Source organism: Tamandua tetradactyla, chromosome 5 (assembly GCF_023851605.1).
Source record: "Tamandua tetradactyla isolate mTamTet1 chromosome 5, mTamTet1.pri, whole genome shotgun sequence".
Lineage (NCBI taxonomy): Eukaryota > Metazoa > Chordata > Mammalia > Pilosa > Myrmecophagidae > Tamandua > Tamandua tetradactyla.
The window spans coordinates 30,076,252-30,098,063 of record NC_135331.1 but is presented as its reverse complement, the minus strand read 5'-3'; the positions used below and the strand labels follow the sequence as shown (position 1 = coordinate 30,098,063).

The 21,812-nt window shown below is 41.1% G+C and overlaps 1 long non-coding RNA gene across 4 annotated transcripts in view; it reads left to right on the top strand.

Moving 5' to 3' along the window:
- Positions 1–20,812, top strand: part of LOC143683927 (uncharacterized) — a 38,856-nt gene extending 18,044 nt beyond the window's left edge. Inside the window, exons 1-7 of one of the 4 annotated variants that reach the window (XR_013175732.1) lie at positions 10,722–11,436; positions 12,450–12,520; positions 13,830–13,900; positions 14,338–14,362; positions 15,838–15,894; positions 17,387–18,446; positions 18,535–20,812. This is a non-coding gene — a long non-coding RNA (uncharacterized LOC143683927). Of the gene's footprint in view, positions 1–10,721; positions 11,437–12,449; positions 12,521–12,815; positions 13,025–13,829; positions 13,901–14,337; positions 14,363–15,837; positions 15,895–17,386 lie in introns of those variants that run through there. The other 3 variants (XR_013175730.1, XR_013175731.1, XR_013175733.1) reach the window with 3 other exon arrangements.
- Positions 20,813–21,812: the final 1,000 nt, after the last annotated feature.

Here is a 21,812-nt window from a genome sequence, read left to right as displayed (position 1 = left end):
GGTGGGAATGACAAATGGTGCAACCGCTGTGGAAGGCACTTTGGCGGTTCCTCAAAAAGCTGAATATAGAATTGCCATATGACCCAGAAATACCATTGCTAGGTATCTACTCAGAGGACATAAGGGCAAAGACACAAACAGATATTTGCACACCAATGTTCATAGAAGCATTATTTATAATTGCAAGGAGATGGAAACAGCTAAAATGTTCATCAACAGATGAGTGGCTAAACAAACTGTGGTATATACATACGATGGAATGTTAGGCAGCTCCAAGACAGAATAAACTTATGAAGTATGTAACAACATGGATGGACCTTGAGAACATTATGCTGAGTGAGACTAGCCAAAAACTAAAGGATAAATACTGTATGGTCTCACTGATATAAACTGACATTAGTGAATAAACTTGGAATATTTCCTTGATAACAGAGACCATCAGGAGATAGAAATAGGGTAAGATATTGGGTAATTGGAGCTGAAGGGATACCGACTGTGCAACAGGGCTAGATAAAAAAGCTCAGAAATGGACAGCACAATTGTGCTGGTTTGAAAGGAAGCATGCCCCCTAGAAAAGCCATGTTTTAATCAAAATATCAATTCCTAAAGGTAGAATGATCTCTATTCAATACTGTATGTTTGAAACTGTAATCAGATCATCTCCCTGGGTGATGTGATTTAGTCAAGAATGGTTGTTAAACTGGATTAGGGGATGACATGTCTCCACCCATTTGGGCGGGTCTTGATTGGTTTATTGGAGTCCTATAAAAGAGGAAATATTTTGGAGAATGAGAGATTCAAAGAGAGCAGAATGACATAGCCACGAGAAGCAGAGTCCACCAGCCAGCGACCTTTGGAGATGAAGAAGGAAAATGCCTCCCGCCAAGCTTCATGAAACAGGAAGCCAAGAGGAGAAGCCAGCAGATGACACCGTGTTCGCCATGTGCCCTTCCAGCCGAGAGAGAAGCCCTGTGTTTGCCATGTGCCTTCCCACTTGAGAGAGAAACCCTGAAGTTCATTGGCCTTCTTGAACCAAGGTATCTTTCCCTGGATGCCTTTGATTGGTCATTTCTATAGACTTGTTTTAATTGGGACATTTTCTCAGTCTTAGAACTGCAAACTAGCAACTCATTAAATTCCCCTTGTTAAAAACCATTCCATTTCTGGTATATTGCATTCCAGCAGCTAGCAAACTAGAACAAATTTTGGTACCAGAAGTGGGGTGCTGCTGCAGTTCACAAATACCAAACATGTTGGAATGGCTTCTTAAATGGATAGAGGGAAGAATCTGGAGGAGTTGTGAGAAGCTTGATAGAGAAGGCCTAGAATGCTCTGAAGACACTGTTGGTAGAAATGTGGACTCTAAAGATACCTCTGATGAGGGCTTTGACAGAAATGAGGCACGTGTTATTGCAAACTGGAAGGATGGTCATCCTTGTTTTAAAATGGCAGATAATCTGGCAAAATTGACTAGTGAATTTGGCTGGAAGGCATATTTTAAAAGCCATGAACTTGGACATTTAGCAGAAGAGATCTGCAAATTAAATGTCAAAAGTGCAGCCTGGTTTCTCCTCACTGAAGTTCTGGAAAATTCTGGGCCTCCGGGAAGGGAGACCCCAGAGAATAGTGCCCCACATGAGGTCTTGGCCAAATGTGGAAACACTCAGCCATCTCAGAGAAAGTCAGGATCAGACATGGAGTTATCCAGGAATGATGTGTCAAAAGTCCTTATGTCTGATGGGCATGATCCAAGGCTACTGCATAGAAAGCCAATGAGAGTGCTGTGGGACCTGTATAAACAGAGCCACTGCCAGGCTGGACTGAGGGTTTCAGAGAAGGGACACATTGGAGGAAAAATAACTATAGAGGCAAAACCATGGAGGCTGAGGTTTGAAGTGAAGAAGCCTCAGGCCAGGAGAATGGACCCACCCAAGCCCATGGAGAGGGCGAGTTTGCCCCAAAGGCAGAGAATGGGCTTACCACCTCATTGCAGTGGAAGAGTCATGCCACCTCAGGCCTTGGAGAGGGTGAAGCACATTCCTTGGGGTTTGGGGAGAGCCTGGCTGCCACCACATGGAGGGGCTGAGCGTGTGCCCCAGAGATGGCAGAGAGCCCGGGTGCGGCCCCAATGCTTGGAGAGGGTGGAGCTGAGAGACAGGTGGTGTATTAGTTAGTAGTTAGGGTTCTCTAGAGAAACAGAATCAACAGGGAACACTTGCAAATATAGAATTTATGAAAGTGTCTCACGTGACCGTAGGAACACAGAGTCCAAAATCCACAGGGCAGGCTGCGAAGCCGATGACTCCAATGGATGGCCTGGATGAACTCCACAGGAGAGGCTCACCAGCCAAAGCAGGAATGCAACCTGTCTCCTCTGAGTCCTCCTTAAAAGGCTTCCCATGATTGCATTTAGCATCATTAATTGCAGAAGACACTCCCCTTTGGCTGATTACAAATGGAATCAGCTGTGGATGTAGCTGACGTGATCATGACCTAATCCTATGAAATGTCCTCATTGCAACAGACAGGCCAGCGCTTGCCCAATCAGATGAACAGGTACCACAACTTGGCCAAGTTGACACCTGTCCCTAATCATGACAGGTGGTCTCCCCAATATCCCCCAAGGTTGCATTTTGAGAGAGGCAGGCCTCTGCATAGTCATTTAGAAAAGGTGGGACTGCCACTTTCTAAAGCCCTGAGGATAAATGACTCTCAGGCTTTGAAATCTAATGGACTTTACCCTGCAGGTTTTCGAAACTGTATGGATCTGGTGACCCCTGTGTTCCTTCCTCCCTATGGAAATGTGTGTATGTATCCTACGAATGTTTCTCCTTTGTATGTTGGCAGCAAATAACTTGTTATGAGTTTTCAAAGGTCCAGAGCAAATGGAGAGAATTTTGCCTTAGGACAGACCATGCCTGTAACTGATTTGATCCACAGGGCATTTTGTACTTCATTTGCATTGCTACTGAAATGTTTAAGGTTTCTGATATTGTTATGAAATTAATGTATTTTGTATATGGGAAAAACATGTCTTTTTTTAGGGGCCAGAGGGTGGAATGTGCTGGTTTGAAAGGAAGTATGCCCCCTAGAAAAGCCATGTTTTAATCAAAATATCATTTCCTAAAGGTAGAATGATCTCTATTCAATACTGTATGTTTGAAACTGTAATCAGATCATCTCCCTGGGTGATGTGATTTAGTCAAGAATGGTTGTTAAACTGGATTAGGGGATGACATGTCTCCACCAATTTGGGTGGGTCTTGATTGGTTTACTGGAGTCCTATAAAAGAGGAAATATTTTGGAGAATGAGAGATTCAAAGAGAGCAGAAAGACATAGCCACGAGAAGCAGAGTCCACCAGCCAGCGACCTTTGGAGATGAAGAAGGAAAATGCCTCCCGCAGAACTTCATGAAACAGGAAGCCAAGAGGAGAAGCCAGCAGATGACGCCGTGTTCGCCATGTGCCCTTCCAGCTGAGAGAGAAGCCCTGTGTTCACCACGTGCCTTCTCACTTGAGAGAGAAACCCTGAAGTTCATCAGCCTTCTTGAACCAAGGTATCTTTCCCTGGATGCCTTTGATTGGTCATTTCTATAGACTTGTTTTAATTGGGACATTTTCTCAGCCTTAGAACTGTAAACTAGCAACTCATTAAATTCCCCTTGTTAAAAGCCATTCCATTTCTGGCATATTGCATTCCAGCAACTAGCAAATTAGAACAACAACACTACCTAACTGTAATATAATTATATTAAAACACTGAATAAAGCTGCATGTGAGAATGATAGAGGGAGGAAGGCTGGGGACATAAATGAAATCAGAAAGAAAGATAGATGTTAAAGATTGAGATGGTATAATCTAGGAATGCCTAGAGTGTACAATAATAGAGAAATGTACAATGTACAAATTTTTAAAATGTTTTTGCATGAGGAAGAACAAAGGAATGTCATTATTGCAGCGTGCTGAACATAGAAGGTAATTAATATTTCAAAATGTCACCTTATGTAAGACTAAAGCAAAAAATGTTTATTTGTTACAAAATTTATATTTTGACTAGTGCATTTCCTAATATAACTTATGTAGATAGTTTGATTGAACGCCATAAGTACTTGGAATCTCAGGTAGGACATGAGATTTTGTTGGTTTGTCCAGAGTGATGCCCTGATGAATCCCAGAGTGATTCGATCAATGAATGGAAAAGTATTTGCAAAAGCCCCCTTCAGGGAATGGTGAAAACGGGGAGAAATTCAACTTCCCCAAATTGAATTCTTGATATTCTCACAAGCAGTGTGGACAACCAAAGCTATAGGCTGAGCCCCTAGTCTTGGGGTTTGTTCATATGAAACTCAACCCCACAAAGGATAGGTCAAGTCTACTTAAAATCTAGGCCTAAGAGTCACCCCCAAGAGAGCCTCTTTTGTTGCTCAGATGTGGCCTCTCTCTCCAGCCAAAATGACGAGCAGTCTCACCACCCTCCCCCTCTCTGCGTGAGACATGACTCCCAGGGGCGTGGACCTTCCTGGCAACGTGGGACAGAGATCCTGGAATGAGCTGAGACTCAGCATCAAGGGATTGAGAAAAACCCTAGAATGAGCTGAGAATTAACATCAAGGGTTTGAGAGAACCTTCTCGACCAAAAGGGGGAAGAGTGAAAGGAGACAAAGTGTCAATGGCTGAGAGATTCCAAACAGAGTCGAGAGGTTATCCTGGAGGTTATTCTTACGCATTAAGTAGATATCACCTTGTTGTTCAAGATGTAGTGGAGAGGCTGGAGGGAACTGCCTGAAAATGTAGAGCTGTGTTCCAGTAGCCATGTTTCTTGATGATGATTGAACAATGATACAGCTTTCACGATGTCACTCTGTGATTGTGAAACCTTGTGTCTGATGCTCCTTTTACCTACCATATCAACAGACAAGTAGAACATATGGAATAAAAATGAATAATAGGGGGAACAAATGTTAAAATAAATTTAGTTTGAAATGCTAGTGATAAATGAAAGCGAGGGGTAAGGGGTATGGTATGTATAATCTTTTTTTTTTCTGTTATTGTTTTATTTCTTTTTCTGTTGTCTTTTTATTTCTTTTTCTAAATCAATGCAAATGTTCTAAGAAATGATGAATATGCAACTATGTGATGATATTGAGAATTGCTGATTGTATATGTAGAATGGAATATGTTAATATTTTTGTTTGTTGTTAATTTTTTTAATAAATAAAAAAAATTTAAAAAGTAGATATGGCTTTTTTCCTATATTTGTATGATTCAATTAGGAAAATTCAAAACTTTACATTTAAAATGCCAACAAAAGTTTCAAGAATTTCAAACATTATACATTAGTTAAAAACAATGTAACATCCAGGTCATTTATACTTTGTACACTCTATTAGAAGCAAAACAGAGCATGCAAATGGAAATATCACAGGGGACAGTTTAAGGTTTACCCACAGCATTTAAAAAGAACATTGGAGACAATCAACATGATACAGGGATATCGGGATATCATTTCCCTCACTAAATTAACTTGAAATCTATTGCAAACAAGGGAATCACACCCATATTTTGCAACCCAGGTCTTAAGTGTCTTTCTTGCATGTTTCTATGTTTCAAACCATTAGGTTATTTTAGGAAAGATCTTGTAGTAAAAAAATCAGAATTGTTCACTATTCAGTCCTGCAAACACATAACACACACACACACACACACACACACACAGGTATACAAATTACATTCTGACTAGGCATGGACAGTTACAGCTAGGGTGTTTTAAAATCATACTTTAGAATTTCTTTTCCATCATATTTTAAATTTTATTTATTCTCATTTCCAAATGGTTCACTTAAGGTTAACCATAACATGACAGGTTTTCCTGCTTACGGAATAAATACAATAAACTCTAAGCAGAGCCCTCCAACAGAAACATAATGTGAGCCACATATTCAATTTTAGTTTCTTCAGTACTCACATTAATAAAAGCAAAAGAGGTAAAGGTAATTAATAATATATTTTTTATAGCCCAGTATACCCAAAATATTACAATTTCATAACGTAGTCAACATAGAATTGATTAATGGAATCTTTTGCTTTCATTTTCTCCTGTCTTTGAAATTCAGTATGTGTTGTATACTTACAGCACATCTCAATTCAGACTAGCCATATTGTGTTGGTGATTTCATACTGGACGGCACATTTCGACAGGCATCTCACAATAATTTGCTTCTCTGAAAGTTAGCATGCCACAAAAATGTGACACATCCACAGGCACTCATCTTATCCCTTTTCAACAATGCCTGTCATAAAGTATGGTCAGCCATTAAGAGACAACAAAATTGCAAAGTTCCTGAGCATAATCTAGGAATGACTCAGAGAAAAACAAGAGCCAAAAAGAGTCAATAAAGAGAGAAAAGGAAACCAGGGACTTAATGTATGTTCAATAATTTATGCAGCCCAGGAACTTGATATGTCAAAAAATTAAGTGCCCCAACCACTGTGGAAGGCAGTTTGGCGGTTCCTCAAAAAGCTGAATATAGAATTGCCATACGACCCAGCAATACCATTGCTGGGTATCTACTCAGAGGACTTAAGGGCAAAGACACAAACGGACATTTGCACACAATGTTTATAGCAGCGTTATTTACAATTGCAAAGAGATGGAAACAGCCAAAATGTCCATCAACAGACGAGTGGCTAAACAAACTGTGGTATATACATACGATGGAATATTATGCAGCTTTAAGACAGAATAAACTTATGAAGCATGCAATAACATGGATGGACATAGAGAACATTATGCTGAGTGAGTCTAGCCAAAAACTAAAGGACAAATACTGTATGGTCCCACTGATGTGAACTGACATTAGAGAATGAACTTGGAATATGTCATTGGTAACAGAGACCATCAGGAGATAGAAATAGGGTAAGATAATGGGTAATTGGAGCTAAAGGGATACAGACTGTGCAACAAGACTCGATACAAAAACTCAGAAATGGACAGCACAATACTACCTAATTGTAATGTAATTATGTTAAAACACTGAATGAAGCTGCATCTGAGGTATAGTTTTTTTTCTTTCTTTCTTTTTTTATTTATTTTTTTATTTTTTTCTCTCTATATCGTTTTATTTCTTTTTCTGTTGTCTTTCTATTTCTTTTTTGAAATCGATGCAAATGCACTAAGAAATGATGAATATGCATCTATGTGATGATATTAAGAATTACTGATTGTATATGTAGAATGGAATGATTTCTAAATGTTGTTAGTTAATTTTTTTAATTAATAAAAAAAAAATTAGGTGCCATTACATTCCCATTAGGAATCTAACCATACACAATTGTTGGGGGAAAGAATACTTGTTAAATTCTATCATACCCAGAGGTCCAGGTTTTATGCAAGTTTTGTAGTACAATATGAAAGTTTCTAACTACAAGGGCCAACATGTAAGATAATACTGGCTATGAAATAGGTCATTTTAAAAAAGATATCAGTTATACATATAAATTTGAATACAAACAGATAAGAGAAAAATGCTGATATCCCTCCCTTATCCCTGCTGCATCTGCCACCTGGTGTTGCTGGCCAAGGAACTTGTTCAGGTGCTTCCACTTGCATGGGAATACTGAGGTTGCATTGATAGTCCCAATACTGTCAAACTGCTTACCACTATGTGGGAAAAATGACACAACCGATTTCTTTTAAGCACAGAGACCCCTCCAATAAACCAACACTATTCTTTCTCCAAAATCACACAGTTCCAGCCATCTTTGACAAAACAACCTTTACCTAACTACCCTACAACTTAAATTTCCATTTCTTTTCTTCGGTGCTGTTTTGGACATCCCTTTGATAGTGTATCTAATCAGTCCTTCCCATCAGCCTGTGGCTCAGATAGCCCAAAGCCCTGTACGTGAACGAACTGTGGTGCGGTGAAAAGCCCAGGCATCGCACTAAAGCAAACTTGCTTCAGAGCCTGTCCCTACCCTTAACAGAGTGACTTTAGGCAAGGTGCTGAATCTTACTGAGTTGCTACTTAACTAAGTAAATAGGAATGAGATCTGAGATCAGAATATCCAGCAACACCGCATGATGCAGAAGTGTGGAAACTGTTAAAAATGGAAATTGAAGCCACAGACAGCAGGTACCATCTATGGAGCTCCTTCTATGGGCGAGTCACTATAAGTTAAAAGCTGATGAGAAACAAAAGCCGTACGTTTTCTGTCCTCACAGGGCTTCAAGGCCACAGGGAAAGTGATCTCGATGCGAGCTACACAAATCTATTAGTATTTACAACTGTATGTACTGCTTTGAAAGGAAGGTTCAGGAAGCTTTGGGAGAATATACACCAAATATCCTGATCTGGGCATGGAGGAACACTGTCTTCATACAGCATTCATCTATGGCAGACTTTACCTTTTAAAGTCCTCATGCTTGTCCTCTACACATCCCTAGAGGTGTATTTCCTTCTCACACAACTACTGGCATACAATGCAGGAATCAAACCTGCGTTTTCCTAACAAATGGTCCTATACTAGAGACTAGGTCTCTGGTGTCACAGATTTTGCAGTCGCACGCTGAGACTACGTTTATTTTTTATTTTTTTAAACAGGTGGATGTATGTTCTAAAACTTGTTTGCCATTTTATGACATGCCTTCCATTAGAGGCCCTTTAAGCACAGCTGACACTAGTGATCACTTGTCACTCACAAACATGTCAGGGAAGCATTCATGCTCATGTTGAAAAGGCCATGAGCTTCTGCCTGGTTCATGTCTGCACACTCTCCTGGGCAGACCTCAGCCATCAGGAAGGGTCTAAAGGCCCTGAGACTGCCGTGTTCCCAGGTAGCCCTGGCCAATGTGGAGATCTCACATAGGTCCTCCAGACAGTGCTTCAACCTACAGACCTGTGAGTACCATTGACCCATGCATTTCCATTCCCTGGCTGAGAAAACACCTCAGCCAGGGGCCTTTCTCTGCTCAAGGCACAGACATCATCATGCAGAATGGGGATTAGATGCTACTCTTTTGGAAAACAGTTTTCGCCTAGTAACAGCAACAAGAATATTACACTTGTACTGAAATAGAGGTACAAAGAATTTACACTAAAATTTGAGTTTCCTTCCTTCCCTGCTCTGCAGCTATCTAGGTATACTGCTGGAAATAACACTGTTACATTTCCACATAGGAAGGCAGATACATTAACAGAAAATTCCACGTGGAGTGACACCATGCCAGCTAGTTTTCAAGTATATTTGCTCATTGATTCTCCACTTATTGCGGCCAGTTAGGTGGCAGGAGGGAGGAGAGTCCTCTTCTTCATCTAACTGTTCTCCAAAGCAGGGAAGACTGAATTACTTGCCTTTCAAAGGCTGCACCTGCAACAGGATGGTTACATCTTAAATACATATTTCCAAATTCATTTTCATTTGGCCTTCCAATTTGACATTCATGTGTGTACCTGACACATAGTTGCTTTACTTTTCAAATCAGCATATGTAAAATTTTTGTCACTCTAGTGGCCTGTGAAATTCTGTTAAGACAAAATAGTATCGTTGGTTCACTTCCACATACATATAAACAACTCCCTTAGGGGGGGTAAAACTCTGGAGAAAATATGAAGACATCTGTCATGCAGCAGATTTTTTTCTTTTGTATGCTGTATGGTAGGGGCACATTTCATCATTCTTTTTCCATGTGAGTATCCAGTTATTGCAGCACCACTTGCTCAATTTTTGTTTGGTTGGTTTCCTTGTTTGCTTATTTTTGGGAAGTGCACGGGCCAGGAATCGAACCTGGGTCTCCCACATAGCAGGCTAGACTTCTACCACTGAACTACTCTGGCATGCACAATGCAGCAGAGTTTATACCTTATCAGTGACCTGGATGATTTAGTAGTTTTAGAAATTTGAGATGAATCAGCAACGATGGTCATTTGTAGAGAAGCATGTTTTACCATGAGGGGTATGTTCTTTATTTTAAACAGGGCTGCTCCCTCATCTTCTGGGGTAGTTAGGTCCAGGTGTCTACTTGGCCAGCTGAAGGTGCCTAGTTCCCTCACTGTGGACATGAGCCAAATGCATGTGAATACACATTTGTCTCTGATCACATCTGCAATCGGCTAGAGGGAGTATCTGCTCAAATGAATGATGTCTGATTTCATTGGTTGGCTGCTTACATGAGAGAGCTCAGCACGGCACAGCCCAAGCACCTGAGCATACCTCATCTCAGCACTCACAGCTCAGCTCAGGTCTAGGGAGATGAGATGCAGGAAGGCATCACCCCAGAGAGAGCTGTTTGAACCCAGGTGCTAAAAGAGAAGGCCAGCCAGCAGAGAGCACCCTGTGCCTTCCCTTGTAAGAAAGAACCTCAGATGAAAGTTAGCTTTGTTTCCTCTGCAGAAGCGTACGTTTCTAACTAAATAAATCCCCTCTTATGAAAAGCCAATCCATCTCTGGGGTGTTGCACTTTTGTAGACTAGAACATCTTCATTCTAAAATTCTCACTTTTTCCAAATGTTTGGGGACAGATCATACCCCTCCACATAGGTAGATTTCATTGTCAGATAATGACAATTTATGTGGTTCTGTGTCGATATATGAGCCAAACTCACAATTGATCTTCCATTTACCTTAATTATATGAGTTCATCCAAATGTTAATCCATAACAAGTAAGCATTGGTGATAATATACCGATTTTTCTTTTTAATTACTTGGTGGAAAACCAACCATTCACGTGCACAATGATAGAGACACTGCTTAATAAATTACAGAGATGGAAAAGAAGCCAAATACATAGAAATACCTGGAGAAAGGGGAAAACTCGGTAATATACTGAGATGATGAAAGAAGGATATATACAATTTGATAATTACATTCTTAGAGAAGGAAATAGCATCTTTCAAAATTAATTTATTTTCATGCTGCTTTTTATCTCCACCAGAATAAATTTAAATGATTTCTCTAGAAATCATTGATGACTCAGGAATGTTAGAAACCTGTAAAGTTTGGGATTTCAAATTAAGAATGAAACCTCTCATTCTTCTGACCACATAGGCATATTCCTCTTTACCCTGCAATCTCACCACTGACTACGTATGGGAGGGAGAGCAGGCCATTTTCTCTCAGAAACAGTTATTTTCAAAATCAAAACATAATAATATGTGGCTGCAGGATTCAGTGCTTCAAACCAATCACTATCTCTTAACCATGTGTCAATGTGAAAACACCCACGTATAGAAAGCAGCAGTTGGACCCTGCAATGGGCAGAACACACGCACGCCGACCATTCCGTAATGGCCCGTTGATGTGGTTCTCGGATGATACACATGTGGCTCACGGATCCAACTGCCACTCTGCATGCAGAGAGACTTCGAGGCTGGGAGTGGGAAGAGAAGTGCTCAGCCCACCGAGAGACATGGGAAATCTAAATTGCTGCTCAAGAGGTATTCTCACATTGGCCTGCTTAATCAATTTCACTCCCCAAATGGGCAAAGTTAACTTTCTTTCAACTTATTTCTCATCCTTTCTTCAGTTTGTCCTCTCCATATCTAACCATTTTAGATGTGTTTTATACTTTTGTTTCAACCCTTACTTATATGTTTGTTTATTTCTTAAATGTTCTAACATTCTGGTTACTTGTAAAACTAATCTACACTTAGAAAAATGTAGTACTCCTTTGATGTCCTGGCCCATCGCTTACCCTCCACATTAGCTATTCACTAGGGAGAATATGGTGATGTCTATTTTACGACTCTTTTGTACTCAATAAGGACAAGCCATAGTAAATTACTCATTTCTGAAATTTGGAGTGAATTTGCCTTGCTTGAGACAGGTAGGGAGGCATTTCACACAATGAAGGGTTACAACCTTTGGTTTCATCATGCCTTCCTGCTGCTTTTCTCTTGAAATGCACATTCACTTCAGTATATTTGGGGACCTTGTTCATTCTTATGAGAAGGATTCAAAAACATCTTAAGAATGTGTATGTTTAACAGTCAATTTTTGAACTACATCAGACATTTCCTTTCATACTGGTCAGTTATCCCTAATCCCCATTTTACAGATATAATGAGGTAGACTTTTACCAAAGCCTTTTCCCTCCCTAGAGTTAAGCATGGGTAAAAGAGGGTAAGTTTTTCTCAACTGAACAACGTGTACCCTGTCTTTCAACCCTAAGCCACAGACACAAAAATAAGTCAATGAACATACAGGGACAGATAGGTAAGCAAGTACACAGAGAGCAACACACGCCAAAAAAGATGAGAAAGTGGTCCAATGTACGCAGATGAGAAAGTGGTCCAATTTAGGCAGCAGATGGCCCAGGAATACCTCAGTTCATGATGGTTAACCATCAAAATCCACCAATAGAGGACTTCTGTCAAAGTCAAGTGAAGTTGCCTGAGTCATTCAGGAGAAGAATCATCCATGTACTGACAGTTACTCTCTATCCACCAAGCTCACAGAGTGGCCCCATTGGAGGAGGAGCCTAATGCTGAGGAGGCTGTGGAGACCCCACTGGACAGGGAGGTAAATGTGTGCCTTTCTTCGTTTCTAACACAAAAACTGCTTTCTTGGTTAATTCATTTTTCCATCAAGTTCAGATTTGAAAACCTTATCGTGAACTACATAGAATGTAGGTACTGTCTACTTGGTGCAGGAGTCGGGGGAATCTCTGACCCACTGAAAACTGATTCCAGAAGAGCATCCAACATTGGTAGCATCAGAATGGAGAGTGTACAGCAAATATATGGTAGAGGGGGTTTCCTCAGTGACATTCGATTATTCCTTGCATTAAGAATATATGATTTCCCGCGAAAATGGATTACAAGAAAAATCCTGTAGGAAAGCTCATGACTATTATATGGGTTTCCCTAACTCCTCCTTTTGTGTTCTTTGAGTGCATCATGGTTTCATATGTCATTTTCTAGTGCAACTAAGAGAAAAGACTGTGCCAACACTGCATGGCATGATATGATTCTTACAGGGTTTCTATTCCTTCTTTATAGGTGGCCTCAAGAACACCAGAAAAAGGTACATTATTCTGAAATCACTCATAGGCAGACGAAAGAAATCTAGAGGAGTATGGTGGGACTCCCTTGCTAGCTTTAGTGTGGAAAGCCACGGTAGATGCTGATTCCACGTGGGAGGGAGAATGGGGCTGTGGTGAGAAAAACTCATTTCCAGGCAAAGAACTGTCCCTGTTTCTACACTCCCTAAAAGGAGCTGGGTTCTCTTTGGGTTGAGTGGATTAGCATGACTGGAGTCACAAGCTGTCAATGAGGAAGTCAACGTGTGATGACTGTGAAGCTGTTTATGGATATTTATCTGAGATGTAGGTCCTATTTACACAGAACAATTCCCAGTGTCAACTATGGCAAGAATATAACCATATATGACACTTTACATATATACCAGCTTATTCAATCTTCATTACAGGTATACATAGTGGGTTGGTTTACTATAAAATACACAACGCAAAGGAGAAAGGGACATGCACATAAATGGCCCAAATCTCATGTATTTATCACTGACACATTTTTATGAGAGCATTTGTATCATAATATCCCAGAGCATAAAGTGTACTGTGTAAGTTATCAAGGTGGTAGAAAAAGATTCTCTTTAGTTACAGGGCCAATGATTCTATTACCTATTACTTTCTCTTTATTCTCCTTCACCTCTCTTTCTTCTATACAGGAAAACCAAGAGTACCATAGTCCATGCGTTATAACACCCCAGACCCATACATAGGAGCCCCTTGTCCAAGTCAAATAGAGTTTCTTGAATAATGTGTGATCGGCATACACAATGTACTGATGATGACTCTGTGTCCCCCTAGCTCTCCTGGAGGAACTGGCAGAGGAGGCTCCTAGTGACAGGGATGCTGAGGATGCTGCCTCTAATGACAAAGTAAGGTCATCTGTTTTCTCTAAGACAGAAATGTTCCTTTCTCATATACATTCGTTTTCATTTGAGTATAGCTCTGAAAATATAATGATGTACATTTTACATATCAGCTACTGTTCTGGGGGAAGGGAAAGTTGGAGGGGACCACATATCAACTGATATTAAAAGGAATTAGAAATGGCTCCACAGTTTATAAACCAAATTGGAGAAAACTTTTGCCTCAGCAGCCAGTGTTCCTCCTGATGAAGACTTCTGGAATTACCAATTGAGTGAAATTCCTCCAGGAAAAGCTTAAGCTTTGCCATAGGTGACGTCAATGCTTACCTATGGGACCTTGAGTTTATCACAGTTTTCCATTGTTTTTATACAATATCAAGATCTGAGCAAACGTGACAGAGCATGGCCTGATTCTCACTGTATTTTCTCTTCTCCGATTGCAGGTGACCTTGAGCGCAAGTGACAAGGGTAAGTATTCTGGGCTCATCCAACTGATGTCAGAAGAACTTAGGTGAAAGCAGAGGGCTTCCTATATGCTTTACTCTACAGAACTGACACCTGTTTTTGCTATCACAGGGAATGAAGATTGGGGGTATAAGAAAAATTTTCAGTTAAAGAAACGTCCATACTTCTATAGTTCCAGGCAATATGCGTGTGTTCCTTTTATGTGCTGCGGGTTTCAGAGCACGGGGGCTGAGGGAAGTCTATATGTGAGTCTCTGAGGTGTGAGTGTGAGCTGTGAGTGTGCAGGGGATGTGTGCACAGTTCCACAGGTGATACATCCTGCTTACACTGGACAACTGCAATGATCAGTGAAGGAAACCAATCTTCCAGGTATGGACCAGGGCAGTACTTCTTGAGAAGCTGGTTTCTGTTTAGATGATCTGGGTTTGTATACAGATGAGTGGTATGTGTCTGTATGTGATGGTGTCATGGTTAGGGACAGGTGTCAACTTGGCCAAGTTGTGGTACCTGTTCATCTGATTGGGCAAGTGCTGGCCTGTCTGTTGCAATGAGGACATTTCATAGGGTTAGGTCATGATCACGTCAGCTACATCCACAGCTGATTCCATTTGTAATCAGCCAAAGGGGAGTGTCTTCTGCAATTAGTGATGCTAAATGCAATCATGGGAAGCCTTTTAAGGAGGACTCAGAGGAGACAGGTTGCATTCCTGCTTTGGCTGGTGAGCCTCTCCTGTGGAGTTCATCCAGGCCATCCATTGGAGTCGTCGGCTTCGCAGCCTGCCCTGTGGATTTTGGACTCTGCATTCCTACGGTCACGTGAGACACTTTCATAAATTTTATATTTGCAAGTGTTCCCTGTTGATTCTGTTTCTCTAGAGAACCCTAAATAATACAGATGGTATGTGATTATGTGATCTGATGCTCAATGTGCCTGTGTCTCCTTCTCAGTGTGCATGTGTCTGAATGTTTGGAAAATTGTGACTCAAATTTTTGCTACTGAGAACTACAGAAGCAGGGCAGCAGCAGCCCATTCTAGCTGTAGCCATTTTTCAAAAGCCCTATACTCATTTGGCTGGCAGCCGAGGTACAGTCAATGCAGAGAGAACATTGTCATCCTCACAATGGTCTCCAGGCAGCTGCTAGTCTATCCCTGAGTCTGTTCACTGAACTCATCGAACACACAGCATGTCCACAACAACAGTAAGAATTTCAGTGACGAGAGGGAGGTGAGTTCTGTGATGGTCCAGCTAAATGGGGAACTGAAATGCCGAGAGGGGTTTCCTTCACCTCCTCTCATTTGTAAACTGTCTACAATGTCTTCTAAAAGAGATCTGGCTCCACAGAACCCAGGGGAGGACTGAGATCAAAGGGAGAAACTGTGGTGGTCTTGGGTGGCCAGCAAGGCCTCAAGTGGAGAACGGATGGACGGGTGAGCCACACTCTCTAATAATTTCCTGTGGATGTTTCTGTTCCTACAGATTGGCTTTCAGATTCAAGCGATGACTGCACGAGCAGTGAGGATGAGGACGATTCAGGTAGGGTCCATTATTTAAGGAAGGAGCCAATGGGAAAGGGTTCCCAGGAGCAGCTGTATTACACCTCTGCTTTCTAGACAGAGCAAAGGAAAAATCAGAAGGTAGAGGAAATTTATACAGAAGTCTGCTTAACTCTTTTCACATCTTAATTACATAACCAAGGTGTTAGGACCATGGGCTTAGAGTGTTTTTTGTTTGCAATCGTTTTTCTTCCTCTGCTATTTAAGATAATCTTCCCTACATGGCCTGATCTTTCCCTGCCTTGGCTAGTTGCAAATTTCAAAGCCTTTGGTTTTTCAGGCTTCTTGCCCATGTTCCCATGTTCTGGAGAGATGTGGTGGGAAGAATATGCTTGAAAAATCTCCTAGTCTCCACTTCTCATGCAAATAAAACCCTGGGAATAGCAGTAAGACTAGAGTTTTCTTCTCTTTGACATAAGTTTGTGTCTAGCTGCCACTCACTAACTTCCAAGGCATGGCTGTGTTTCTGGAGGAATTGTCAGATGGGCTGCTGATTGCTTCCCACAGTCCCACAGTCTTTCCGCTCACAGGACTGACCAGGCCCTGTATAGAGCTGATGGATTATAGGACCAAGATGACACTGCTGCATTCAGTACACACGGTTCTAAGCCAGACAGCTTGGCCGAGTCCCCACACTGCAGCCCTGCCCCTTCCTGTTAGCTTTTCCCACTTCCATGCAGGTGCTCTTCCCTCCCAGTCCCTCCAAGGATTGATAAAACACTAGAGCTTTCCATTAATTTAGATGGTTACCCCTCCAATACAACACTTAGCTTCTGAACTGCAGAATAAGAAATCTGGGCCAGTGACTTTATCTCTAGACTTATGTTCATCCTCTCTAATGGGTTAGGTAACCTACAGGGAGGTTGTGAAGAAAAAATATCTCTAGGAACTTAAGGTCCTATGAGGGACAGGACTATCTGCTGAGTTTGGAGTTGGTGGTGTCTCTCTTCTGCAACACCTGATTCAAATTCAGGCCTCTGAGAGTTGCTCCCTGTATAAGGACGGATTGAATAACGGATCAACCGATTAAATGGAGAAGGGGATGGTACAATTTTGACTGCTCCACTAATGAGCTCCTATGAATGAACAATTTGATTTGTGGAGGTTGAAAAAAAGAAAGGAAATGGGCAGAAATTAGGAGAGAAGGAAAAGGCACTACTGAGTGAAGGAAAATGCGAAGAAAGGCTAAGTTACACGTAGAACGATATGGACACAGTGTCTCCTGTCTTAGAGGAAAAGGCGGACACAGGCATTTCTTCGTGGACACAGGAACAGTATTTGAGAAATTGAAAAGGGACCCTGAAGAGTCTAGACCCACTCCCTCATGGCAGAGGTCAAGCGATTATTGAGGCTCTTGGAGAAGAGTATTAATAACGAGGACAGAAATGTCCTGGGATCAGGTCGCACCCTGACATGAACAACAGGGGCTCTAGTACTTCATTAACTCTAGCTTTCTTCATTCCTCTCTCAAGGCCATCACGTCCCGCTACCTGTCTTCGTACACTCTGAAGCCCATTTCAGTGATTTCGTGGGGTCTGAGACAGATGACAATGACAATGTCCAAGTAATTTATTTCTTTGTTCCATGTCTTTATTTCTTTTTATATTGATCTTTAATAGAACTACATTATAGACATATTTACTCCTCGACTCAGATGGAAAAACATGTATGAAATTACCAAAGAAACATACCTCTTTTCTTGGGTAATAAATGTATGTGAAGATTGCATTGACCAGTTAACTTTTATTTTTACATCTAAAATAACTGGGCATTTAAAACTCACTGATCCACCTGGGAAAGGAATATTTTCATCATGGAAAAAGACGAGTTGGCTTTTTTCTGAAATGAAATAGTGGCTATTTCCGCCCTTTTTAGAAATTCTCTATTTAGATTTTATTGCTAAACCTCTTAACGTAGACCTCATGATTTAACACCTCTGATTTCATTTCATTTCTATCTTTTACCTGGGGAGGGGGCATGCTACTCTTGTTCCCACCCCAAACCAGAAAACCATGAACTTACTGCAGCTACACAGAAAGTGGTCTCTTTTTAAGTCTGTTTCATAGGTGTGATCTCTTTCCATCATATCCTTATTCCAACTTTTCCTCTTCATTATCATTGGCACCCTGAAGGTCACAGTCTCATCAAGGAAGTTGAAGTCACAGGATTGACAACATTTATAAAAACTTCACCACACCACTCACATAGTTTGCTAGGATTGCCTTGACTTCCAAATCAACCATGCATCAAGAATATTCTCGTGCAACCCTGAATGGCTCAGACAGGAATCTGGGCAGAAAGACAGACCCCTTAGGCCACATCCTGCAGATGGGACACCTGTCTAGTGTGTTTTGGTCCCAGCTCTCCCATCACAGGTGTCTTTTGACACATGGTGCCCCTGGACATGTTAGTTTGTTCTCTTTACTACAGGTCTCTCGACGCTTTGATGAGGAGGAGCCTCTTGCCTCAACATCTCCTGTAGTTGAAAAAAAACCCAGACACAATGGGAGAGGGAAAACAGCAAGAGGAAATGTGAGTGTGGAGTGGTAGGATGATAAGGAGAATTGAAATAAGTTCACATGAAGTCCACCGGTACCTGACTCTCCTTTTGACACTTCAGGAAACTGACCATTACTCAAGAGGTCACTGGGGAGGAAACTACACAGTGTCAATGTGGAGACATGGACAGCGAGTAGTCAAAATAAACACAGGCAAGTAAACGATATTCTTAGAACTTCTCTCCATCGACCACACACCCATTCCATACAAGGCTGAGCAGTCATTCCCTGAAATGGCTTCGTAATTTGGAGGAGAGGGCTCTAGAGCTTCGAGGGCTGCCATGTGCCATTAGAATACTCTCTTTGAATTGCTTCCACACCTCCGTCCAGCAGGACTGAACCTTGTCCACCCAATCCCCTTAAGGGCAACAGGGAGTTGCATCAGTTAAGGACAACGGCGAAGGGTGTGGGATGGCCGTGACAGCATCACATTAAGTTCTCACGGGCAGACAATCTTAGCTTGCCCGGGCTGCTAAAAAAAAAAAAATACCACTGACACATTGACTTAAACACAGGAATTGTCTGCTTGTTCACCATCCATTTCCTGAAGGCACTACCTAGTCGCTAGGTTTCTTTTAGTTTATGTTTCACTTATGAACCGACTCATACTTTCATTTTTTTCCTTATTCTTTCCTGTGCTCTGTCCCTCATTTTTCAAGGATTCCTTATCTGGTTGATGACATCCTTTCATATCTGGCCTTTTTATAATGCTTTCACCTAGTTTTATAAACAGTCACTATGGCATATATATATAATAGGGCAAGATAATGAGCTTTCATTTATTTATAGTAGTATTTACCTGTATTCATCCCTTTTTCATTATAACTTTTGTATTTTCAGTTATATGTCTTAAGATACATTTTCGTTTCTGAATTTTAGCTTATATATGAATATTTCATGCAGACAATAAATTTTAGTTTCTCATATTTTAATGCTGTATTATTTTATATTTATCATTCATAATTGGGAGATTTGAATGATTAACTTTATTTTTATTTACCACTTATTAAAAGAAGTGATGACAATTTACTTTCAGTTGTTTTCCAATGCTAATTCTACAGGTTTGGTTGTCCAATGAGATCGGTTCAGAATGATTTTTACTGGACCTACAGTATGAACATCAAGTGGATTTCCTATCCCCTTGCACAGACACCAAGCTCTCCCGAGGCCGCTTGTGTCTATCACATGTTGCAGTGCCACTGGTGTCTATCACATGGTCATCATTAGGTTTTGTCCACACTGCATTTCAAAGCACAATTTTACAAATTACATCTAGAATGGACTGTTTTAATTCTGTTTACTGATTGTTAAATACTTATCTACACATAAAAACCTGTCAGTTCTATTGTACCCTGATTCTATTCCTGAGCATCTTTTTTTGAAAGATGTACTTTACATTAAACTCTTGGTCTCCTACAAATGTGCTAACATTTTGGGATGTCAGAAATGCACTCCGGGTTTCCTGTACCATGGGGACAGGTTGCTCCTCACTGAGTGGGCTGTACGTTGTGGAAGCCACTGAATTCTCTTCACAGCTGTATCTGTATCAGCTTCCTATGTCATCTCTGTTAAACAAAAGGTGAACACTTCATCACGCAAGACCCGTTCATGCCTTGACCTCCCCAGCTCTGTACAGATGACTTGCCCAAGAACCCGCAAGTAGAATGCAGTGTTGTATTTAGAGATGAAGAAATATGAAGAGAAAGACATGTACTGAGATATGAAGAGAGATGAAGAGAAATTTGGCTATAACAGCTGTATTTAGAAACTCTGAAATACAAGTACTTATTAGCAAGAATCTCATAAGTAAGCAATTAGAAGAGAATATGAATTGCTGTGAGAGTTAGAAATTTACACCTGAACAGTAAACACAGGCACACCTATTTTACTGAATCTCTAATGTAGTAATGTAGATGTCTAAACTACAATTACAGCTTTATAGTGTTTATAATCTGGCCACGATTCTTAACCAAATAGAATTTCCAAACTTCCCTATTTTAATAATATATCAATATAAAATGAAATATCCATTTTAATCATTCCAAAAAGAAAATTTTGAAGGGTCATTTCTTTTATATATATTGAAAGCATCATTCAACATTCCTCTCTCATAAAGCTGAAAACTAACAATGACTGTGTTACCTAACAAACCACCATAGTACACTTAAAATTTTCACATTAGGCATTCTCCACATGATTATAAAATAACATTTTTTCCCAATGAACATCTTCTAAAATAAAATCTAAAAAATTTCCTATTTTATTCTAGTTATTTTTTCTTTTCTTTAAGAATTTTCCTCTGCAAACTTTTTCTTTATGTGAAACACTTTTGACCCAAAAGTGTCATTTCTAATAATAAATCAAATTTCTATTTTTCAAGACAGCTGTATTATGTTGTAGTTGGATTGATACAAAAATCCAACATTTAAATCATGTCATCTCCTGGCACCCGTGAAGCCCAGACATCAACCTGAGCCATGTTAACAAGTGCTGTCTTGGAAGGCGGCCTTTGGCTGGCAGAGTCCAGAGAGAAGAGGAAGTTGCCAAACCATGGAAGACCCCTCAGCAGAGGGAGAGAGAGAAGACAGCGCCTGATCTGTGCCCTTTCCTGCTATACTGTCTGGTGGCCCCTTTCCAAATCCTTCAAAGTGCTAATTTCAACATAAGAGAGTAATAGTGATTAGAGATTGCCTGTTATCTCTCTAGCTCACTAAAACCTGAGTTCCCTGAGGCTGCCGCTCAGCCCATGGCAAAATCTGCTGGGATTCTGGGGAAGGAGGGAGTGACACTCTCTTTGGCTCTGTCACATGCTGTCCAAATCACCCTCTGGGCCACCCCTGTTGTTCTACTCCCATTCCTGTGTCTGCCAACCCACAGACTCCCTCTGTCTAGAAGGACCAGGGATGCCAGGGGCTTGCACTTAGTATATTACAATATATTGCTAAAAGAAATAAAAAATAACCAAAATAGATGGACACATTCCATGCACATGGATGCAGGAGCTTTCCCTAGCTCCCGCCTGGGGTCTTCCTCGCAGCGAGACAGGGAAACTTAGTAGCCGACCAGTCCCGGGGGCTCGAAGGTCTGGAGGGCGCGCGAGACGAAGAACGACTCGCGGGAACTGGAGGAGCTGGCAAGGCGTGTGCACCAGAACGTTTATTAGAGGAAGTACAGAGCTTTATATAGTGGTGTGGCGGAAATGGGGGGGGGCCAGGGGAGGTGCGCTGCGTGATTGGTGAGGAGGCTAAGGGGTGGCAGCGAGGGATTGGGTGAGCTGAGAGCAGAAAGGTCCAATGGAATAGCTTGAATATGTTGCTAGGCAGAGAGCTAGAGGAACGGG